Source organism: Bufo bufo, chromosome 6, assembly GCF_905171765.1.
Source record: "Bufo bufo chromosome 6, aBufBuf1.1, whole genome shotgun sequence".
Classification (NCBI taxonomy): Eukaryota; Metazoa; Chordata; class Amphibia; order Anura; family Bufonidae; genus Bufo; species Bufo bufo.
This window is the reverse complement of record NC_053394.1, coordinates 403,462,600-403,484,677: the sequence shown is the minus strand read 5'-3', so window position 1 is coordinate 403,484,677 and position 22,078 is coordinate 403,462,600. Positions and strand designations below refer to the sequence as shown.

General features: G+C 46.0%; 3 protein-coding genes and 1 long non-coding RNA gene across 9 annotated transcripts in view; 2 read left to right on the top strand and 2 right to left on the bottom strand.

Moving 5' to 3' along the window:
- Window positions 1-22,078, top strand: part of LOC121004457 (oocyte zinc finger protein XlCOF6-like) — a 1,031,731-nt gene that overhangs the window by 629,923 nt on the left and 379,730 nt on the right. The window lies entirely within an intron of this gene.
- LOC121004456 (oocyte zinc finger protein XlCOF6-like) overlaps window positions 1-22,078 on the bottom strand; it is a 224,383-nt gene that overhangs the window by 6,082 nt on the left and 196,223 nt on the right. The gene's annotated exons all lie outside the window — the stretch shown is intronic.
- Window positions 1-22,078, top strand: part of LOC121004526 (gastrula zinc finger protein XlCGF66.1-like) — an 818,554-nt gene that overhangs the window by 702,827 nt on the left and 93,649 nt on the right. The window lies entirely within an intron of this gene.
- LOC121004538 lies at window positions 74-10,397 on the bottom strand. Its single transcript, XR_005779732.1, has 4 exons — window positions 10,258-10,397; window positions 9,725-9,934; window positions 2,290-2,433; window positions 74-164 (listed from the first exon to the last, which is right to left on the bottom strand). It is a non-coding gene; the product is annotated as an uncharacterized LOC121004538 (long non-coding RNA).

Genomic DNA, 22,078 nt, shown 5'->3' with positions numbered 1-22,078 from the left:
TCAATCATCTTGGTGGTGAGTTCTAGGATCTTCTCTCTATTGATTTCCTCATGTATCAGGGGATCAGGTAGAGGCCTTGTGATTGGGCTCAGGGTTCTTCCCCATCTTTCAGGAACAGGGTCCTGACAGCACTCACTAGAGGTCTTCTTCACTACTGTGTAGTCCTGGTTATGGAGAGACACAGTAATAAATACCACTCCATACATCCGCAGAGTCCCTCACCTCTCCAGTCATGTCCATCTGTTAGTAACATAGATAAGATGATGTAATGTGACATCCAGTGGCGTAACTAGAGTGTTATGGGCCCCAGTGCAAACTTTGTATCGGGGCCCCCCTACCCCCCGATTTTTATAAAGAAGCGGCAGATTTTCTTACTAATGGCTTTCCCGTGTGGCTAGTCCGCTGCGTGAATGAGGGCCAAGCCCCATTCCGGACAGCAGAGACACGGAGCAGTAACACGATTGATAATGCTCCGTGCCTCTCTGTGACCTTTTTACTAAAAAATCACAGGGAGATAAAGTGGTCACCGTGATTTTGTAGCAAAACGATCATAGAGAGGCATGGAGCATTATCAATCATGTTACTGCTCGGTGTCTCTGCTGTCCGGAGCGGGGCTTGGCTCTCTTTCACACAGCAGATTAGCCACACGGGATCCGCTCGTGTGAAAGAGCCCAATGCATGGCTACACTCACCCAATCCTAATAAAATCTGGTCCTACCTCATCCAGGGTGTCGCTGGCGTCGGTGTGATGTCCGCTGGATCCAGAACAAGGTCCCTGTGGTGATAGAAAAAAAAAGAATAATCACATAAGGAAGGGATGGTGACTACCCCTGTGAAACTACCAGCTGGGGGCGCTCTGCTGGCCTGGTAGACTGAGCTATGCCAATGTATAGCAGGGTAATTTAGGACATTTCCCCTAAGTGCTACCACACAGTACTAATGTCCACATTGTGGCCCCTCACAGTAGTAATGCCCATCTTGTGGCCTTTCACAGTAATTAAGCCCACCTTGTGGTCCCTTCACAAAAGTTATGTCCTTCTTGTGGCCCCTCACAGCAGTTATGCCCACCTTTGTTCCTGTCACAGTAGTTATGCCCAGATATGTGCCCCTCACAGTAGTTATGCCAAATATGTGCCCCCTAACAGTAGTTATGCCAAATATATGCCCCCTCACGGTATTTATGCCAGATATGTGCCCCTCACAGTGGATATGCCCAGATATGTGCCCCTCACAGTGGATATGCCCAGATATGTGCCCGCTCACAGTGGTTATGCCCAGATATGTGCCCACTCACAGTAGTTATGCCCAGATATGTGCCCCTCACAGTGGATATGGCCAGATATGTTCCCCCTCACAGTAGTTATGCCAGACTATGTGCCCCTCACAGTAGTTATGACCAGATATGTGCCCCCTACAGTGGTTATGCCATATTATGTGCCCCTCACATTAAATATGCCCACATATGTGCCCCTCACAGTGGTTATGCCAGATTATGTGCCCCCCTCACAGTAGTTATGCCTTTATATGTGCCATCTCATAGTTATGCCTTTATATGTGCCCCCCTCACAGTAGTTATGCCAGATATGTGCCCCCCTACAGTGGTTATGCCAGATTATGTGCCCCTCACATTAGATATGCCCACATATGTGCCCCTCACAGTGGTTATGCCAGATTATGTGCCCCCCTCACAGTAGTTATGGCAGATTAGGTGCCCCCTCAGTAGAGATGCCCACTTTTGTGCCCCCTCACTCTAGTTGTGCCCATCAACCCCACCCCCCCCCCTTCCCCTTTGCCCCCAGTCTGCAGTGTTAGGAAAATAAAAATAAAACACATACTTACCCTCTTCCCTGATGTTGCGCTGCCACACTGACATCGCACTGCTGGCTGTACTAAAGGCAGTTTCCCGGGCCTTCAGAGCTCCTCCCACAGCCAGCAGCCCGATGTGCGGCCAGCAGAGGGAGCGCTAGAGCTCCTGCTTCACTGATGATCTGGAGACAGCCCGGCAGTGACAAGAACTGCCGGGCCGAGTGTATGTGAGTGAGTGCGCGCGTCCTCCCTCTTCCTCCCACCCCCTCTGCGCAAACCTCCCCCACCTTGCCTCATATTAAACATGTAATGGAGCGCCCTGACGGGGCCCGGCATTGTCACTGTACTTCATGCCGGGCCCCTTCACAGCGCTTCATTACATGTTAGTACAGCGGGCCCCCTCCCCCCGCCGGGCCCGGTCGCAGTCGCACTCCCTGCGACCGCGATCGTTACGCCCCTGGTGACATCATCAGAATCTCTCACCTCTCCAGTAAGCCAGAAGAGGATCTCTAGGGTGAGATTTATTATACTCTCTGCCATCTTGTCCCTGTTCATCCTTGACGGGTCAATCAGGAGAAGGATCTTATATAGAACATCTCCACTGAGCGGATCCTATATTGTAGGAACCTGTATGGAGAGAAGATGAGAAGATGTAAAATCCTACAACAATCCCATGTAAAGTACAATTACTGGAGATAATAAGAGGAGACATCGGAGGAGATAATAAATTGATGAATAAAGTAGATGTTGTGTTCTCTTGTTTTCTATGGATTGGAAGATGAGGTGAACACCTTGTTAAGGCTGCATGTTTAACCTTAGAGTGATCAAATAACCTCTTGGTACTGTGCAGGAGTAATGGGGAGATGTATCAGACCGCCTGCATCAGAGCTGTGATGGCAAAAAAAATATAGCAAACTTTTTGAAACTCTTTAATCACAGTAAATAAATAGTGTTTCAGAACTGCAGTAACTTGGAGTGGGAGATACCCACAATCACTACTGTACTCACCACTCTTATAACTCCCACCCCCGGCAGCACCACAAGGCAGAGTGCAATGCCGGCACTGTGTCAGCACTGGATCGTTCCTGGGCTTTTTTTTTTTGATCAAATCTTTTTATTTAAGATCAATTTTTTCTTTTTACATGTGAACAAAAGTAATAACACACATAAACCCACTCATTTTCCTTTATTACTGCCTATGACTTCCCTTTCTCTTTCCATTCTCAGTCATTTGTATTAAACAGTAAGATGAAAGTGTTCAATCCATGTATACCATATTTTGTTAAACTTTTTGTTATTTCCCCTCTTTTGATAAACATAACTCTCGAGTTGCACCAAGGTGTGTGTCGTTATTATTAATTCACTTAACTCCGGTGGGTCTTGAGCTATCCATCGGGACGCTATCCTCTTCCTAGCCTGATATAGAATGCGCTGAATTGCCAGCTTGGCCTCTCTGGATCCTGACACTTCCCCAACATATCCCAAAATACATGAAATAGGAGAACATTCAATCGAAATCTTATAAACCTTGACAATGAGATCTACCACCTCCCTCCAATATCTGCGTAGACGCGGACAGTTCCACATTAAGTGCATTAAGTCAGCCGACGAGGCACCACATCTTGGGCATGTGTCATCAGTACGAAATCCTATTCTATATAACATTTTCGGAGTCCTATAGACCCTGTGAAGCAGTAGCAATTGCGAAACTCTATGAGCCTCACTTACTGCTATATCAGGAAAATCAGCTAGCACATTTTCCCATTGATCTTCCTTCAATCCTGGTACATCTTTTTCCCATTTTTCAAACAGTTGTAACGGATTTTTTTATGCATGGCCTCCATCAGGCTAAGGTAATGCAGCGATATCACTCCCCCCGAGCCGCCACCAGTGGCCATGAGGTCTATAATCAGGTGCTTCTGGGCCGGTATCAATTTCTCCTGACGCTCCTGCACCTGGATGGCGTGTCTCACTTGTAAGTATACATAAAAGAGAGATTTGGGCAAATTGAACTCCTGTTGTAATGTAGAGAAGTCCTTGAGGGACGTGTCTCCAAATAGTTGCCATATCCTGTCCAAACCAAATTTCCTCCATGTCCTAACACTTGAAACCTTATTAAGTTCGGCATACATGATATTTGGCCAAATTGGAGTAAACTTCGTATATCCTTCAATTCCTGCCATTTTCCTGGTCTTCCACCATACCCTATGTATTAGATCTAATACCCCATATTTATTCCCTATATCTTTAAAAGCACCCTCCTCTAGTGCTGATAGGAGGCACCTCCTGTTAAGCAAGTGTTTTACTATTGTACCTGTCTTATTCACCTTCTCTACTTCACCCCAGCCCCTCAAATGCTGCATTTGGGCCGCCAGAAAGTAAGCCAAGGGGTCAGAGACACTCAGTCCTCCCTGGGTCTTAGACCTACACAGGGTACTCAATTTAATCCGAGGAATCCCCTTCTTCCAGATTAAATCTCTAAAGATAGCATTGATAGTATAAAACATACTTAATGGAATCCACATGGGGGCGTTGTGCAGCACATAAAGGAGCTGGGGCATAAGAATCATTTTAAGCAGGTTTGTTCTGCCAACCATAGATAGAGGTAATTTCGACCATGTCTGTACTTTCTTCCTGAACTTATCCAATAACGGTATTACGTTCAGATCTATAAAATCCCTGTTATTCCTGGAGACCTGTATCCCCAAATATTTAAAACTCGACACTATTTGCAGCCCCCCTGCCGAAACAGGATCTACCGCAATGCCATCAGCAAACGGCATTAGTACCGACTTTGACCAGTTGATTCTTAGGCCCGATATATGTCCAAATCTATTAATAATTTCCATAGCAGCCGGCAGGGACGTTTCCCATTCATCTAGAAACACGAGCAAATCGTCTGCGTATAATGCTACTTTTTCAGTTACCGACCTGTATGCAAGTCCTTTGACCTCCGTTGATAAGCGTAAAGCCTCCGCCAGGGGCTCAATTGCCATCGCAAACAATAGCGGTGACAACGGACACCCCTGTCGGGTACCCCTCCTCAAATTGAATGGGTCAGAAAGGCCTCCATTTACCTGTATTCTAGCCGTAGGACCTGCGTACAGCATCTTGATCCAATCAATAAATACTGATCCCACTCCCATCTTTTCCAATACCAGGAACAAGTACTGCCATTCCACGCTGTCGAATGCTTTGGCCGCGTCCAAAGACGCGACCGCCGCATTCAAGGCGTGGACCTGGCCCACCTGAATATTCAGAAAGAGTCTCCTGATGTTTATTGCGGTCGACATGTTTGGCATAAAACCTGCCTGATCCTTGTTTATGAGTGAGGCAATAACCGAGTTAAGACGGTTAGCCAATATTTTGGCCAACAATTTAATATCCGCTTGCAACAATGAAATGGGCCTATATGACTCTGCCTCTACTGGATCTTTACCTGCCTTTGGTATAACAACTATAATCGCCTCGTTCATTGTATCAGGCAATTTACCTATCAGTTGGGCCTCATTGAGTACTTCCAATAACTGAGGCAGTAAAATTGGGGCAAATTGTTTATAAATCTCAGCAGGTAGGCCATCACTCCCAGGAGCTTTATTGTTAGCCATGTCTCCCAGCGCCACCTCTAGTTCTCTCAAAGTGAAGGGGCTATCTAAGAGTGTCCTTTGGTCCTGATCTAGAGTGGGTAAACGTAAGGGATGGAGGAAATTTCGAATGTCGGCTTCCGTAGCTACAGTTTTAGAAGTGTATAAATTCTTATAGAACTCTAGCAATATCTGGGATATTTTTTCAGTGGTAACCTGCACCATGCCGTCCGTGTCACGCAGCGCCGCCACGTAATTAGACTTCTGCTGGGCCCTAGTGATCAGAGCCAACAGCCTGCCAGCCTTCTCCCCCTCTTCATAATACGTTTGTTTCAAGAAGAACCGCCTATTACGGGCATTCCGGAGAAGGCGTTCATCTAACTGCTGCTGCGCCTCTTTCCATTGAGTTTCAAGCTCTGGCCTAGGATCTGCTACATACTTGTTCTCGGCTGTCTCTACCGCTAGGAGTAACTGTTTGGTTAAAGCGCTATTCTCTTTTTTCCGCCCATTGATTTTAGCAGCCAGTATCCCTCGCAGATAGGCCTTCATCGTATCCCATACTACTGTCTTACTGGCAGAGGGGAGATTTCGTTCAAAAAACTCAGTTAAATCATCTTTTACGTCTGACAGATCAGCTAGGATATTCAACCAGAAAGGATTGAACTTCCATTGAGTAGTTCTGCGCGACACGGGCGGCACCATCTGGAAGGTCGCCATAATCGGTGAATGATCAAAAATTTGTCTTGGTAAGTATCTAATGTCATGCAATAAATGGCCCATTTCCTCATTGCCCAGAATGAAATCGATTCTGGACAAGGAACCAAATGTGCTGGAGCGACAGGAGAACCGTCTAGTGTCAGGGTACCTTAACCTCCAGAAATCCAGAATGGCTGCCTCCTGTAGTAATCGGCCGAAGGGAGTGAGATCGCTGCTGACAACCTGTGGGGAAGCCCAGAATTTATCCATTGACAAGCTAGGTATGTTGTTAAAATCTCCCATCATTAAAGTAGGCACATTAGGTCTTTCCGCTATCAAAGCAATTAACTGCTTCATCACCTGTGGGGAATACGGTGGAGGGATATAGACACCAATAATTACACATTCAACTGAGTATAAGGAGCTATGTATGTACACGTATCTGCCCTCTCTATCAATTTTCTGGGAGAAACAGGAGAACGCAATAGACCTGTGTATCAAAATGCTAACCCCTCTTGCGTAAGCAGAATAGGTGGCATGGAAGCAGTGAGCAGCCCATCTCGGTGTAAGAATGCCAGTTTAGTCTGGCAGTAAATGAGTCTCCTGGAGACAGCAAATCAAGGGCTGATACTTCCCCATACCATCCAACACTGCCCTTCTTTTGTTTGCTTCCTTAATCCCCCTAACGTTCCAGCTGAAAAAGGTGACCTTACCAGCCATCAGAACAAAACATCCATCTATAGGTGAGTCGGGTCCTGGTCTGACCTAACTCAGCAGCGTGTTTATGCTGCAATCTCACTGTGGATAATAGTATATTCCTGCATAACCTGGTTTCTAACTTAACCCAAACCCCAAACATAAGGACAAAGACAGACAAAACAAAACAAAAAACGAGACAGGAGAGAAAGGAAAAATCCCTGTCACTCCTACCTTGAGGTAGTCTAAGACAAGGTCACCGGTGTGTCTGACAGGTCCCTGCTCTTGCTCCCGAAAGGGACTGCAGGTTTAAAAGAAAGTCAACCGTGTCAGAACCACCAGCTCCTCTTACATGTTAGACCTTTAGCGCGAAGGCGTGACGTACTCTGATTCTTAAAGCTATACAGTGCTCCTCAGAATTCACAGTACACTTACATTTCCGCTCTCCACATCCTCTCTTCAATAATCCACCTATTGTCATATGAACCCGTTAAGTAAGTAAAGTACACAGTTTTCATCAGTATGAGGCATATTGAAACAATAAACTGTAAATAATAATGCAGCCACTATCCCTACGTATATAACTGTCTAATCACACAGACACATTATCACGCACTTGCATATATTCAGTCATGCAAACCGAACCGCTGCAACCGTCCTTCAGTCGTCATCCGCCTGTGGATCAGCATTTCTCAAACGGTTTTCGTGACTGTCCACCCATCGGAGGGCCTCTTTAGGGTCTTCAAAGAAATTGGTTCTGCCCAAAGCAACTATCCGCAGCCTCGCTGGAAACAGCAGGGAGTAAGGGACGTTCAGGCTGCGCAACCGCCTCTTTATATCCATGAATCGTGATCTCCGCCTCTGTACCTCCATAGAGTAGTCTGGAAACAGCGACACCCTTTGACCACCAATGGTTATATCAGGTTGTTCACGGGCCTTACGCAGGAGAATGTCTCTATCTTTATAGTGCAGGATTTTCATGAGGACCGGTCTTGGTGGGGCACCCGGTGGTAACGGTCTGGTAGGAACCCTGTGGGCCCTTTCCACAGCGAAAAGAGGTGTCAGAGTCTCTCTTCCAAAGGTTTCTCTCGCCCATGTTTCAAAATAATCTGACGGGTTAGAGCCCTCAACCTTCTCCGGTACCCCCACTATGCGCACGTTATTTCTCCGTGAACGATTCTCAAGGTCGTCCTGCTTGGCCATTAGAAGGGCTATTTTCTGTGTATGATCAGCAGAGGCTCTTTTTATGGAGGGTACAATATCCTCCATTTCCTCCATTCGCCCCTCCAGGGCAGTTATGCGGTCCGCCAGGCGTTTCAGATCATGGCGCACTATGGACACATCTTCCTTTATGGAGCCCACCTGCATTCTCAGTGCCGTTAGTGATTTCCCACACTCGGTGATGGCTTTCAGCACATCCTTAAGGGTAGGTTCCTCTATATCAGGCTCCATAGCGTTAGTGTCATCCGGTTCTGTACAGCCTCGCAGCACCTCATATCTGTTAGATCTGCTGGCGGGAGTATCATGTGCGTTATTCTCCTCACCCTCACGATTATGGTCGGGTTGAGACGAAGACCTGTCTCGCTTCCTGCTTGACTCAGGTAAGTCCACAAGTTCTGGTGAGTGCGCAAACCTCCCCAGCTTAGCAGCCGCTTCCCGCTGGATGTCTTTCGCGCGGTCGCAGCGCCGCGGCGTGTCAGGCCCGGTGCCATCTTGCAGCTCCCTGTTCGAACCTTTGGAGTCTTTCTTTGGTCCCATTTTTGCCCACAAATCGGCACGGAAAGCTTCAGCTTCGGGCGGACAGGTGTCAGCAGCACCAGGGCTTCAACTGTGGCGAGTTAAAGTCAGTTTTTTGGGGGTTCTAATCAGGATAATAGACGAGATGAAGCGGGAGCTTTACTCAGCACGTCTGCTCACATCCTCTGCTAGCCACGCCCCATCGTTCCTGGGCTTACTCTGGTGTTTACTGGAGCAGCAGTGTGTCCGGCAGACATTGTGCCAATATATTATCGCATACCTATCCTGTTGTGAAGTGTAAACATTTGGCCACACAGGCGAGATTACGGGGCCAGGAGAGAGCAGTTCTCAGAAGTCTGGCCATGCCAGTCACCAAGGGATAGGAGGGGTTTAGTGATCAGAGAGAGGGGACAACATGGCGCCGTAGGGAATGGCCTGCCTTCATTGCTCCGAACTCATCTGTACATGTTAACCCATTTCCAACATCACCGTACATGTATGACGGAAGTCGGGTCTTTAAAGGTGGCACCCACTCAGCAGACATCTGGTGGCAGAGGCTGAGATTTTCCAATGATGCCGATCACAGACAATAAACCCTTCAGACAAAGTCATCGATGTGCTCCGGGGGAACGAACAGCTCCCTATTGGTAAGATTGTTGGGGCAGTTGGGTTGCTATGGCAGCCTTGGGCCTTCTGAACACTCAAAGGCCTACCATAGTGAAGCCCTGAACAAGTGATCAGTCCCTAGGGGGGCTTAAAATAAATGTAAAAAGTAAAAAAAAAATGTAAGAGAAAAGTGTTAAAAGTTTTTAAAAAGATAAAAAAAATAAAGATGTCAAAATTCAAATCACTCTCTTTCTCCATTTGAAAATTAAAAATAAACAATAAATGCTCGAACTATTGAAATGTAAACATACATATCCCGTATGAGTAATGGGGGAAAAATGAAAAAGCAAAAGACGTGATTTTACTTTTTTTTTTTGATTGCTTTCTGTCCCCCCCCCCCCCAAAAAAAAATAATTTTTTTTAAATCAAACAAAAAGTGGATACAGATTCCTCTCCTGTGATAATCCTATAGGACACATGTGTAATTAGCATGTTACATGCCTTGTCACGTGCACGCCGCCCTCTAATTGTGTCATGTGACTCAGACCCGGATTGTGATTGGCTGACATTTCTTAGAGCTCCCTCTGCGTCTCCCTTACTTTTCTGCCATGACTGAGCGGTGGAGACGGAGGAGAAGCTTCACAATGTCTCTGCAGGGACGTGGAAGGACAGAAAATCCAGTTTTCCTATTACTTTGGGGCTGGAATTCTCCGTCTCTCCTGCGGTTCTCGCTCCGTGCGTCCTGCGAGGGTCCGGTGAGCGGAGACCAAACTTTCTGTTCTGACACGTCCGTTATCCTTCACAGGGACCTGCGGAAATATAAAATGTTAGAAGTGGTCGCGAAATTGCTATTTTTTACCATTTCCCCCCAGAAAAGTTACTAAAAGTTTATCAATAAGTTATATGTGCCCCAAAATGGAGCCGATTATAACGACAACTCCTCCCCCCACAGGAGGATTTAATAAAGTTATGGCTCTTGGAATTTGATCCAGAACGGGTTAATGATACCGCTACCCCAGGGTTGCTAGGAGATTGTAGCCCCACCCCCAAATTATCCTCAGGTCACCACCAAAATAACCCTGAACCTAATCCACACAGGAGACCACAGAGACCCTGATATCACAGCACTTACCTAACGTCATCACCACACGTCCCAGAGTCACATGACCTACACCTCCCGGCAGCCCATACATTCCAGTCATTACCTGCCCCAGTAATCCTGACAGACAATGGCGGTGACTGTACACATACCTCCACCTCTGGACACTACATGTATGGGGGAGACTAGTGGGCTAAAGGACCTTTCATGATGTGATGATCATGTGACCATGTGTGGGAGGAGTCAGGTGATCACATGACCAGGTGTTTCTCAATAGTGATGGGAAATGTAGTTTGTTTTGCAGATTTGTCATTTGATAGATTAGTTATGACTGATACAAGAGATGATGGTATCTGTGATCCATTCGTCACCACTGCTGGTATTTTTGACTGCTAGGAAGAAAAAGTAGAAGAAAAACCTCACAGAAAACCCTGAATCCTGTCACCTGTAATGATCGGCGTGAATAGAACTCCAGTATAGCCTTTCACCCACAGCACCCTGTTCTGAGGAGGCCGATAGGAATGGACTAATAGGTTATGGTCACATGGAGAAGCCTCTGGCCTGTGCTGAGCTGTGGGTTTTCATGTGCTCCATTGAATGGAGCTAAACCACGAGCAGGGTCCATACGATGAACGCGCTAAGAACGCACCCAGACATTTTTGGATTCATTCTTGAAAACTGCACGGTAAAATCCCTAGGCCCCATGAACTGCCGTGTGGCTCCCATTAGAAAGAATGTGGAGATATGGCCCTTTTTTTGGCACTGAAACCAGCACAGAAAATACCCTGTCTGAACAGAGCTGTATGCTCCGAGCAGGAATCCTGGCAGTGTAGTGCAGGGATGTCCAAAAACTCCCATCATAGAAACATAGAATGTGTCGGCAGATAAGAACCATTTGGCCCATCTAGTCTGCCCAATATACTAAATACTATGGATAGCCCCTGGCCCTATCTTATATGAAGGATGGCCTTATGCCTATCCCATGCATGCTTAAACTCCTCCACTGTATTTGCAGCTACCACTTCTGCAGGAAGGGCATGCTGGGAGTTGTAGTTTTACAACAGCTGGAGGTCCATGAGTTTGACATCTGTGGTCTAGTGCAATCAGGTGCAGACGACTGAGCAGCAGCAGCGCCCCCCATAGTAATTCAGAGGTACTGACTGAGGGTGAATGTGGATGAGAGCGCTGAAGAGCAGGACAGCGCCCCCCATAGGATATTCAGCACAGAGCAGAAGATCAGGAGCCGCAGCCAGACTGGAAATCTGCACTAACAAGATAGGGGTCGTATCACAGACATAGGAGAGCTGTAGGAAACTCTCTCTCTATATATATATATATATGTCGCAGGGAAATGGAGATTTGATCAAATCCTTAACTGAGGTGATCAATTCACAGAAGATGATGTTCCCTAAAGAACTAGGTCATCAAATCCCTTAACTGTTTTAGTGAAAAGTTTAATATTTTTGATAATATAATAATAATATGAAATAATATTGTTTAGATATTAAAAGTATTTATTTAGTAAACCATGCATTAATAATGTAGAGTAGGTAATACAACAATAGTCATTGAATGGTGCTAAATGGCTCAATGACTGTGATCGCTTCTTCTATCCTTTCGCGAGTCCACAAAGGTTTTTCTTTATCATGCCGCTTGTTATTGTTCTGATAGTTTCATTAAAATGTTCTTCAGATACAACTAAGGTCAGAGTTTGATTTTTTTCTATATCTGAACCCATGGCCAGGAGTGTGCCCCACAGAAATATGCCTGGCTGTGTCCCCCTGCCAGAATAGTATATACCTAGAATCAGGGGCGTCGCTAGGGCCTTTTATCAGCGAACTGTGAGAGCTATGGGATAAAGGACCTTTGATGACATCATCACCATGTGACCAGTAACATAGCAATATTACTGGTCACATTACTGGTCACATGTCTATGAGGTAATCAAAGGTCCTTCGACTGCTTTACTTTCTTTAGGGAAATCACCCCACAGAGATGTTATTTTAACCATCTTCCGTGAATTGATCATTTCCCTAAGGGATTTGATCAAATCTCAATTTTCATCATTTCCCTGCGACATATATACACTCACCTTAAGAATTATTAGGAACACCTGTTCTTTTTCTCATTAATGCATTTATCTAGTCAACCAATCACATGGCAGTTGCTTCAATGCATTTAGGGGGGTGGTCCTGGTCAAGACAATCTCCTGAACTCCAAACTGAATGTCAGAATGGGAAAGAAAGGTGATTTAAGCAATTTTGAGCGTGGCATGGTTGTTGGTGCCAGACGGGCCGGTCTGAGTATTTCACAATCTGCTCAGTTACTGGGATTTTCACGCACAACCATTTCTAGGGTTTACAAAGAATGGTGTGAAAAGGGAAAAACATCCAGTATGCGGCAGTCCTGTGGGCAAAAATGCCTTGTGGATGCTAGAGGTCAGAGGAGAATGGGCCGACTGATTCAAGCTGATAGAAGAGCAACGTTGACTGAAATAACCCCTCGTTACAACCGAGGTATGCAGCAAAGCATTTGTGAAGCCACAACACGCACAACCTTGAGGCGGATGGGCTACAACAGCAGAAGACCCCACCGGGTACCACTCATCTCCACTACAAATAGGAAAAAGAGGCTACAATTTGCACGAGCTCACCAAAATTGGACTGTTGAAGACTGGAAAAATGTTGCCTGGTCTGATGAGTCTCGATTTCTGTTGAGACATTCAAATGGTAGAGTCGGAATTTGGCGTAAACAGAATGAGAACATGTATCCATCCTCTGATGGCTACTTCCAGCAGGATAATGCACCATGTCACAAAGCTCGAATCATTTCAAATTGGTTTCTTGAACATGACAATGAGTTCACTGTACTAAAATGGCCCCCACAGTCACCAGATCTCAACCCAATAGAGCATCTTTGGGATGTGGTGGAACGGGAGCTTCGTGCCCTGGATGTTCATCCCTCAAATCTCCATCAACTGCAAGATGCTATCCTATCAATATGGGCCAACATTTCTAAAGAATGCTATCAGCACCTTGTTGAATCAATGCCACATAGAATTAAGGCAGTTCTGAAGGCAAAAGGGGGTCCAACACCGTATTAGTATGGTGTTCCTAATAATTCTTTAGGTGTATACATGTTATTATGGGGCATCTATGCGATTTCCAATATATGTGTACAATTGTAGCAAATCATGAATGATTCATAAAAACCATAATGTATAAACACATTAAAACACATAAAAACCTAAACATTACTAAAAGTCCCATATGCGATTTTCATTGCGATTTGTGTTTTTTTGTTTTTTTTTTCTCTTTTTTTCTCTATTTCTTTCATTTTTCGATTAAATAAGTACTATGCTAATTGTAGGGTCACAATCGACTCTAAATATTAGATGAATAATGGTATATTCTTAACTATATTTCTTTATAAGAGGATATAATTTAATATTTAGTAAACGGTATTTACTAGACGACTGAGTAGGGGTCGCTCAACATCAAGGAGAGATAGCAGTGCTGATAAAACAGCCAGACATGCTATCTCCCGTCAATAGAAGGACCTTATAGGGAAATCAGGGCCTAGGTATTCTGCTTATGAATATTCCTACCTTCAAGGTCTATTCATATTGATAGGTAGGCAGGGCCCGGATTAGGGTTGTCTAGGAGGTGACCTGTTTCTTTCCTAGTTTCCAGGCCCAGCTACTGTTCCCCTTCCCTTCTGTGTTCAGTGTGGAGTCGTCGTCGTCGTCCCCCCCCCCCCCACACACACACACACTGATCGTGACAGAGGATGTCTGGATGCATCTTGGACTCCCAGGTCGATGCTGGGAATGATGTTGTCCGAGTAGTACGCCACTTTTACAGACCGACAATAATATGCACAAAACCGAAGATAAAATCGATTTTAGAGGAAAAATTCTTAGGAAACATTCTTTCCTGTATATTTACTTGTATATAAAGTGCAAGTGCTGCCAAAAATTACAAGGAAGAGGCACTCCGATACAACCTGTATAGCACATAAAGGAGGGCCTCCTTCACATTGTGGTATAATTGTTCAGGTAGTGGGACTCCTACACTCATAAAAGCCTATGCAAGTGAAAGGGCTGCCAAAAATTACAAGGAACCGACACTCCAAAACACCCTTTATTACACATAAAGGAGGGCATCATACACATCCTTGAAAAATTATGATTGATGGCCTGCTGGTGACCATCAAAAACATTAGGAGCGAGGGCCTGCTGCTGATCTGACCATCTAAAACATTAGCGGTGAGGTCTGCTGCTGAGGTGACCCTCTAAAACATTAGGAGCGAGGGCCTGCTGCTGATCTGACCATCTAAAACATTAGGGGTGAAGGTCTGCTGCTGAGGTGACCCTCTAAAACATTAGGGGCGAGCGCCTGCTGCTGATCTGACCATCTAAAACATTAGGGGCGAGGGTCTGCTGCAGAGCTGACCTTCTAAAACATTAGGAGCAAGGGCAACCTAATAAGCATGTTGATAAGATAGAGGAGGAGGACGAGAAAAGGAAAATTGAACCATATACCCTTTTTTGTGGTGGAAGGGGTGCATGGGAATACAGTGTATTCAATACACCATAAAAGCCACATTTAGAGTGCCTTTATGTTCAGCCGCTTTCCTCTGGTGGAGTAGAGAAGTCAGGGGCAATCCAGGCTGTGTTCATTCTTATAAGAGTCAACCTGTCAGCATTTTCAGTTGACAGGCGGATGCGCTTATTGGTTATTATGCCCTCAGCAGCACTAAATACCTGCTCTGACAAAACGCCCAGCACCTCCGAGGCATAGAGCGCCAGTTCGTGCCACGTGTCCAGCTTGGACATCCAATAGTTGTAAGGCACAGAGGGCTCATTGACATGGTCTGCCATGTACTCCTTCACCATCTTCCAAAACTTTTTCCTCCTTGTGACACTAGGCCGCGCATCAGGGTGTGAGGATGCTGGCGGGGTGTCATGAAACTGTCCCAGGCCTTGGAGAGTGTTGCCCTGCCTCTGTTGGAACTGCTGTGTGTTCCCCTTGATAGAGATGTGGACATCATTCTTTGATTCAGCTAAGAAAGCTCCCACATACTCCAGCTCTCAGACCACACCTTATCTTCTCCAGAGCACGAAGGTTCCTTCTAGGGCTGCACGATATGGGAATTTTGTGCGATTGCGATTAGGGCCCTAAAAATTGCGATAACGATATGCGATGCAATATTTTAAGGGAATTGTGCTAGAGGTCTATTTGCTTGGATTTTCAAGGCAAAAGCACACAGAAATTACTGATAATGCTGAAATGTAGTTATGCTCAACTCAAGAACTGAAATGCACAATGTTTTTCAAAATAAAACATCTTTTACTAAATTAAATAACATATTTGCATTACTGCAAAAGTACAAAATACAAAACTTGCCATTTTCTTAATAGCACTGCACAGAATAGAAAAAAATAAAATACAGGGAGTGCAGAATTATTAGACAAGTTGTATTTTTGAGGATTAATTTTATTATTGAACAACAACCATGTTCTCAATGAACCCAAAAAACTCATTAATATCAAAGCTGAATATTTTTGGAAGTAGTTTTTAGTTTGTTTTTAGTTTTAGCTATTTTAGGGGGATATCTGTGTGTGCAGGTGACTATTACTGTGCATAATTATTAGGCAACTTAACAAAAAACAAATATATACCCATTTCAATTATTTATTTTTACCAGTGAAACCAATATAACATCTCAACATTCACAAATATACATTTCTGACATTCAAAAACAAAAACAAATCAGTGACCAATATAGCCACCTTTCTTTGCAAGGACACTCAAAAGCCTGCCATCCATGGATTCTGTCAGTGTTTTGATCTGTTCACCATCAACATTGCGTGCAGCAGCAACCACAGCCTACCAGACACTGTTCAGAGAGGTGTACTGTTTTCCCTCCTTGTAAATCTCACATTTGATGATGGACCACAGGTTCTCAATGGGGTTCAGATCAGGTGAACAAGGAGGCCATGTCATTAGATTTTCTTCTTTTATACCCTTTCTTGCCAGCCACGCTGTGGAGTACTTGGACGCGTGTGATGGAGCATTGTCCTGCATGAAAATCATGTTTTTCTTGAAGGATGCAGACTTCTTCCTGTACCACTGCTTGAAGAAGGTGTCTTCCAGAAACTGGCAGTAGGACTGGGAGTTGAGCTTGACTCCATCCTCAACCCGAAAAGGCCCCACAAGCTCATCTTTGATGATACCAGCCCAAACCAGTACTCCACCTCCACCTTGCTGGCGTCTGAGTCGGACTGGAGCTCTCTGCCCTTTACCAATCCAGCCACGGGCCCATCCATCTGGCCCATCAAGACTCACTCTCATTTCATCAGTCCAAAAATCAGTCTTGAGATATTTCTTGGCCCAGTCTTGATGTTTCAGCTTGTGTGTCTTGTTCAGTGGTGGTCGTCTTTCAGCCTTTCTTACCTTGGCCATGTCTCTGAGTATTGCACACCTTGTGCTTTTGGGCACTCCAGTGATGTTGCAGCTCTGAAATATGGCCAAACTGGTGGCAAGTGGCATCTTGGCAGCTGCACGCTTGACTTTTCTCAGTTCATGGGCAGTTATTTTGCGCCTTGGTTTTTCCACACACTTCTTGCGACCCTGTTGACTATTTTGAATGAAACGCTTGATTGTTCGATGATCACGCTTCAGAAGCTTTGCAATTTTAAAAGTGCTGCATCCCTCTGCAAGATATCTCACTATTTTTGACTTTTCTGAGCCTGTCAAGTCCTTCTTTTGACCCATTTTGCCAAAGGAAAGGAAGTTGCCTAATAATTCTGCACACCTAATATAGGGTGTTGATGTCTTTAGACCACACCCCTTCTCATTACAGAGATGCACATCACCTAATATGCTTAATTGGTAGTAGGCTTTCGAGCCTATACAGCTTGGAGTAAGACAACATGCATAAAGAGGATGATGTGGTCAAAATACTCATTTGCCTAATAATTCTGCACGCAGTGTAGAATAAATAGAAGAACATTTGTTCATTAAAATAACGACTTGCCTCCAGCCCCTCCTCCCTCCCCGCACAGTAACTGATGTATCGCCGGCCGCGCTGTGCAGCATAGGCGATACATCCTTGTCAGCCACGTAAAAAGTCAACCATCGCTTTATAAGACGCACTGCCATTTCCCCCCCACTTTTGGGGGAAAAAAAGTTTGTCTTATAAAGTGAAAAATATGGTAATACGATTGCAGCATTTTTAGGTCGGCCAATTGGTGATTGCGATATGGCGATTTATTGCGATTGCTTGGCGATATATTGTGCAGGCCTAGTTCCTTCCTACAGAAGAGAACACGCCTCCTTGCTACGTCATATATGCTTTTCTGTTGTTAGTACAGACTCCATTACAAGATGGCTAGATATTTACATACCAGAGTTAGTAAAACAATGCACACTGCACAGATGCCAAGTCTTATCTCTTTTCTTATTTTCATATTTCAGCCAATCTAACAATGCCACATGCCTCAGGCGGAATGCCTCTCTGATGTCTATATAAACTGCTGTACTTCCTGTAATAAACTAGAATTTGCTGTGACCCCAATGTGTGTGTCACTGTTATTTTCTCAGTGCACGTAAAAGCCTTGGCTTGCCACTAATTTGGAGCAGTAGAGCAAGTGTAATCAGCCCCGATTGAGGGCATCTTTATCACCCTCATCTCCCCTCCTCGGTTGCCCAAAGAACTACGTACTCTGCTGCCAGCGTAGTCAGCTGGAAATTTTTGGAGCAATTTTTCCACAAGGACCTTCTGGTATTGCACCATTTTGCTAGTCCTCTCCACCACAGGAATGAGAGATGAGAAGTTTTCTTTGTAGCGGGGGTCGAGAAGAGTGAACAACCAGTAAATCGGTGTATAACGCGAGGGTCACTGCAAAGGCAGCATAACCTAAAGTTAGCCATGTATGCCAGAGTCCCAACAGACAAGACTTCGCTGTCCTCAACAGGAGGATGACTCTCAATCTCCTCATCCTCTTCCTCCTCTTCGGCCCATCCACTCTGAACAGAAGGAATAAACCTGCTATGGGTACTACCCTCTGTAGCAGAGGCAACCGTCTCCTGCTCCTCCTCATCATCATCCAATTTGCGCTGAGAAGACGAACTGAGGGTGGTCTGGCTATCACCCTGTGTACTGTCTTCCCCCATTTCCACCTCTTCCACGTGCAAAGTGTCTGCCTTTATTGTGAGCAGCGAGTGTTTCAGTAGACACAGAAGTGGAATGGTTGTGCTGATAATAGCGGCATCGCCGCTCACCATCTGTGTTGATTCCTCAAAGTTGAGTAAAACCTCACAGAGGTCAGACATCCATGCCCACTCGTCGCTTGTGAAGAGCGGAAGCTGACTGGAAAGGCGACGACCATGTTGCAGCTGGTATTCCACTACTGCCCTCTGCTGCTCACAAAGCCTGGCCAACATGTGGAACATGGAGTTCCAGCGCGTGCTCACGTCACACAACAGTCGGTGAGCTGGCAATTGCAATTGACTTTCGGAAATGGGCACACATGCAGTGTACCGTCACCAATAGCTCAGGCAAATTGGGGTAGGTTTTGAGAAACCGCTGAACCACTAAGTTGAACATGTGGGCTAGGCATGGTATGTGTGTGAGCTTGCCGAGCTCCAAACCCGCCACCAAGTTACGGCCATTATCAGACACAACCATGCTTTGCTGTAGGTTGAGTGGCGAGAGCCACAGCTCAGTCTGGTCCCTTATACTCTGCCACAGCTCTGCGGCGGTGTGCTGTTTGTCACCTAAGCAAATTAATTTCAGCACAGCCTGTTTACGCTTCCCCACTGCAGTGCTACAATGCTTTTAGCTACTGACTGGTGCTGCAAGATGAAAATTCAGAGAGAAGGGGGGGTGGTTGCAGCCACTAATGTAGGTGGTGGCGGAAATCCTGATGGAAGTAGGGCCCACAATCCTTGGCGTCGGTAGCACCTGTGCCATCCTAGGGTATGACTCGCTCTCGGCCTCCACAATGTTCTCCGGTGTGCCGTCAGGGAAATGTAGCGTCCCTGGCCAAAAGCACTTGTCCATGTGTCAGTCGTTAAGTGGACCTTGCCAATAACTGCGTTGGTCAGGGCACGGGTGATGCTACGGGACACATGCTGGTGTAAGGCGGGGACGGCACACCGGGAAAAAGTGGCGGACGGGGACTGAGTAACAAGGGACAGCCACCGCCATCAGGCCATGGAAAGCCTCAGTGTCCACAAGTCTAAATGGCAACATTTCCAGGGCCAGCAATTTGGAAAGGTGCGCATTTAGTGCTATGGCCTGTGGGTGGGTGGCTGGGTATTTGCGCTTTCGTTCAAAGGCCTGGGTTATGGACATCTGTACGGTGCGCTGGGAAACAGAAGTGGATGTGCTAGCTGATGGTGCTTGCGAAGGTCCAGGTGCAGGGTGGGAGGTATCCGGGCCTGCGTCTTGGACAGGGGATTGGCCAGCACATAACACAGGGGAAGAGGAGGCAGTGGTGTGACCCGCAGACACTGATTGTGGACCCAGGCGTTCGGCCCACCTATTAGGGTGCTTTGATGCCATGTGGCAGGTCATTCTGGTGGTGGTGAGGTTGCTAGTGTTCATGCCCCTGCTCATTTTGGTACGGCACAGGTTGCAAATGACAATTCTTTTATCATCCACACTTTCCTCAAAAAAGCGCCAGACTGCGGAACACCTACCCCTTGGCAAGGGGGTGCTCCGGGGAACTGTTGCGGGCCTGTTTGGTGTGGCTCGCCTTCTCACTTTTGCCACCCCACTGCCTCTTCCAGCCTGTTGCGGTGCTGCGGATCCCTCCCCCTCTGTACTGATGTTCTCGCTCGGCTTGCCACCATCCCAGGTTGGGTCAGTGATTTCATCGTCCACAACCTTCTCTTCCACTTCCTCACTCTGGTCATCCTCCTGACTTGTTGACCTAACAAGAACCTCACTTATTGACAACTGTGTTTCATCCTCATCATGAACCTCTTGAGACACTAATTGACTTATTGGCAACTGTGTCTCATCATCATCATCCACCTTGTGAAACACTAATTGCCTTTCCCAACCATCATCTTTTTCTGACTGTGGATGCTCAAGAGTTTGGGAATCAGTGCACAAGATCTCCTCATATCCCTCTTCAAGCGTAATTGGCGAGAGGTCCAAATCAAGGAATGGCGATGAAAAGAGCTCCTCGGAATATCCGAGTGTGTGATCACTTGTTTGCCAAGACTCTCCATGGTGGGAGGAAGGAGGATCAGGGTAAGGATTCTGTTGACCAGACTCTTGGCTACTGAGACTGGACTTTGTGGAAGACAGGGTGGTGCTTAACCGACTGGAAGCATTTACTGCTGCAATCCAACCGACCACCTGGTCGCACTGGTGTGACTTCGCCCTGCAAACTGGGACATGAAGCTAGGTATCGTGGATGAGTGTGTTTCTTGTGCTCTGGCAGCAGGCACAGTTTCACCGCGCCCAGGGCCACGGCCTCTGCGTGCACCATCAGCAGCATGGCCACTTCCCCATCCCTTACTGCTCGCCTTGATCATATTAAATGGTATATATGCTTGCAAGTATGTCACACATACAGAAGCGCAGGTTTTGTAAGTGTATGCGCAGATATTTATGATGCGCAAACGTTATACAGGAGATGTAGCGCAGATAATGTTACTGTCACCAGCGGCTAAGAAAAAATTATACTAAATGTCACAGATATTTACGATGTGCAAACATCATACAGGAGATGTAGCGCAGGTAATGTCACTGTCACCAGCGGCTAAGAAAAAATTACACTGAATGTCACAGATATTTAGGATGCACAAATGTTATACAGGAGATGTAGCGCCAGTACTTCCCCACACGTTTATTGGCTACGTAGCAGCCAACAAACGTGCAGGGAGGAGACTCGAGCATCGCGGTCGAGCACACGCGGTGTTCGGCCGAACACCGCGATGTGCCGAGCATCGCAATGCTTGAGCAAAAATTGTGTTCGGCCGAGCATGCTCGCCCAACACTAGTCTTTCCTACAGTCAAGCATAGTGGTGTCATGGTTTGGGACTGCATAAGTGCTGCTGGCTGTGAGGAGCTACAGTTCATTGAGGGAACCATGAATGCAACATGTACTGTGACATATTGAAGAACAGCATGATCCTCTCCCTTCTGAAATGGGTCTGCAGGGCAGTATTCCAACATGATAACAACACCAAACACACCTCCAAGACGACCACTGCCTTGCTAAAGAAACTGAGGGTAAGGGTGCTGGACTGGCCACGCATGTCTCAAGACCTAAACCCTATTGAGCATCTGTGGGGCATCCTCAAACGGAAGGTGGAGGAGAACAAGGTCTCTAACATCCATCAGCTCTGTGATGGCATCCTGGAAGAGGATTCCAGTGGCAACCTGTGAAGCTCTAGTGAAATCCATGCCAAAGAGAGTTAAAGCAGTGCTGGAAAATAATGGTGGCCACACAAAATATTGACACTTTGCGCACAATTTGGCCATTTTAACTTAGAGGTGTACTTAGTTTTGTTGCCAGCGGTTTAGACATTAATGCTGTGTGTGGAGTTATTTTGAGGGAGCACCAAATTTATACTGCTATACAAGCTGTAAACTGACTACATTGTATAACGTGTCAGATCTTCAGTGTTGTCCCATGAAAAGATATAATAAAATATTTACAAAAATGTAAAGGGGTACTTACTTTTGTAAGATACTGTATGTGTAATGTAATGATGCTGATTTTGCAGCTGTTTGACAGACTACATGGAGCCCAGGTGTTCATGAAGTTTGATCTCCAAGGGGCCTGCATACTGTACATAAGGGCAATGAGCGGAAGACTGCTTTTAAC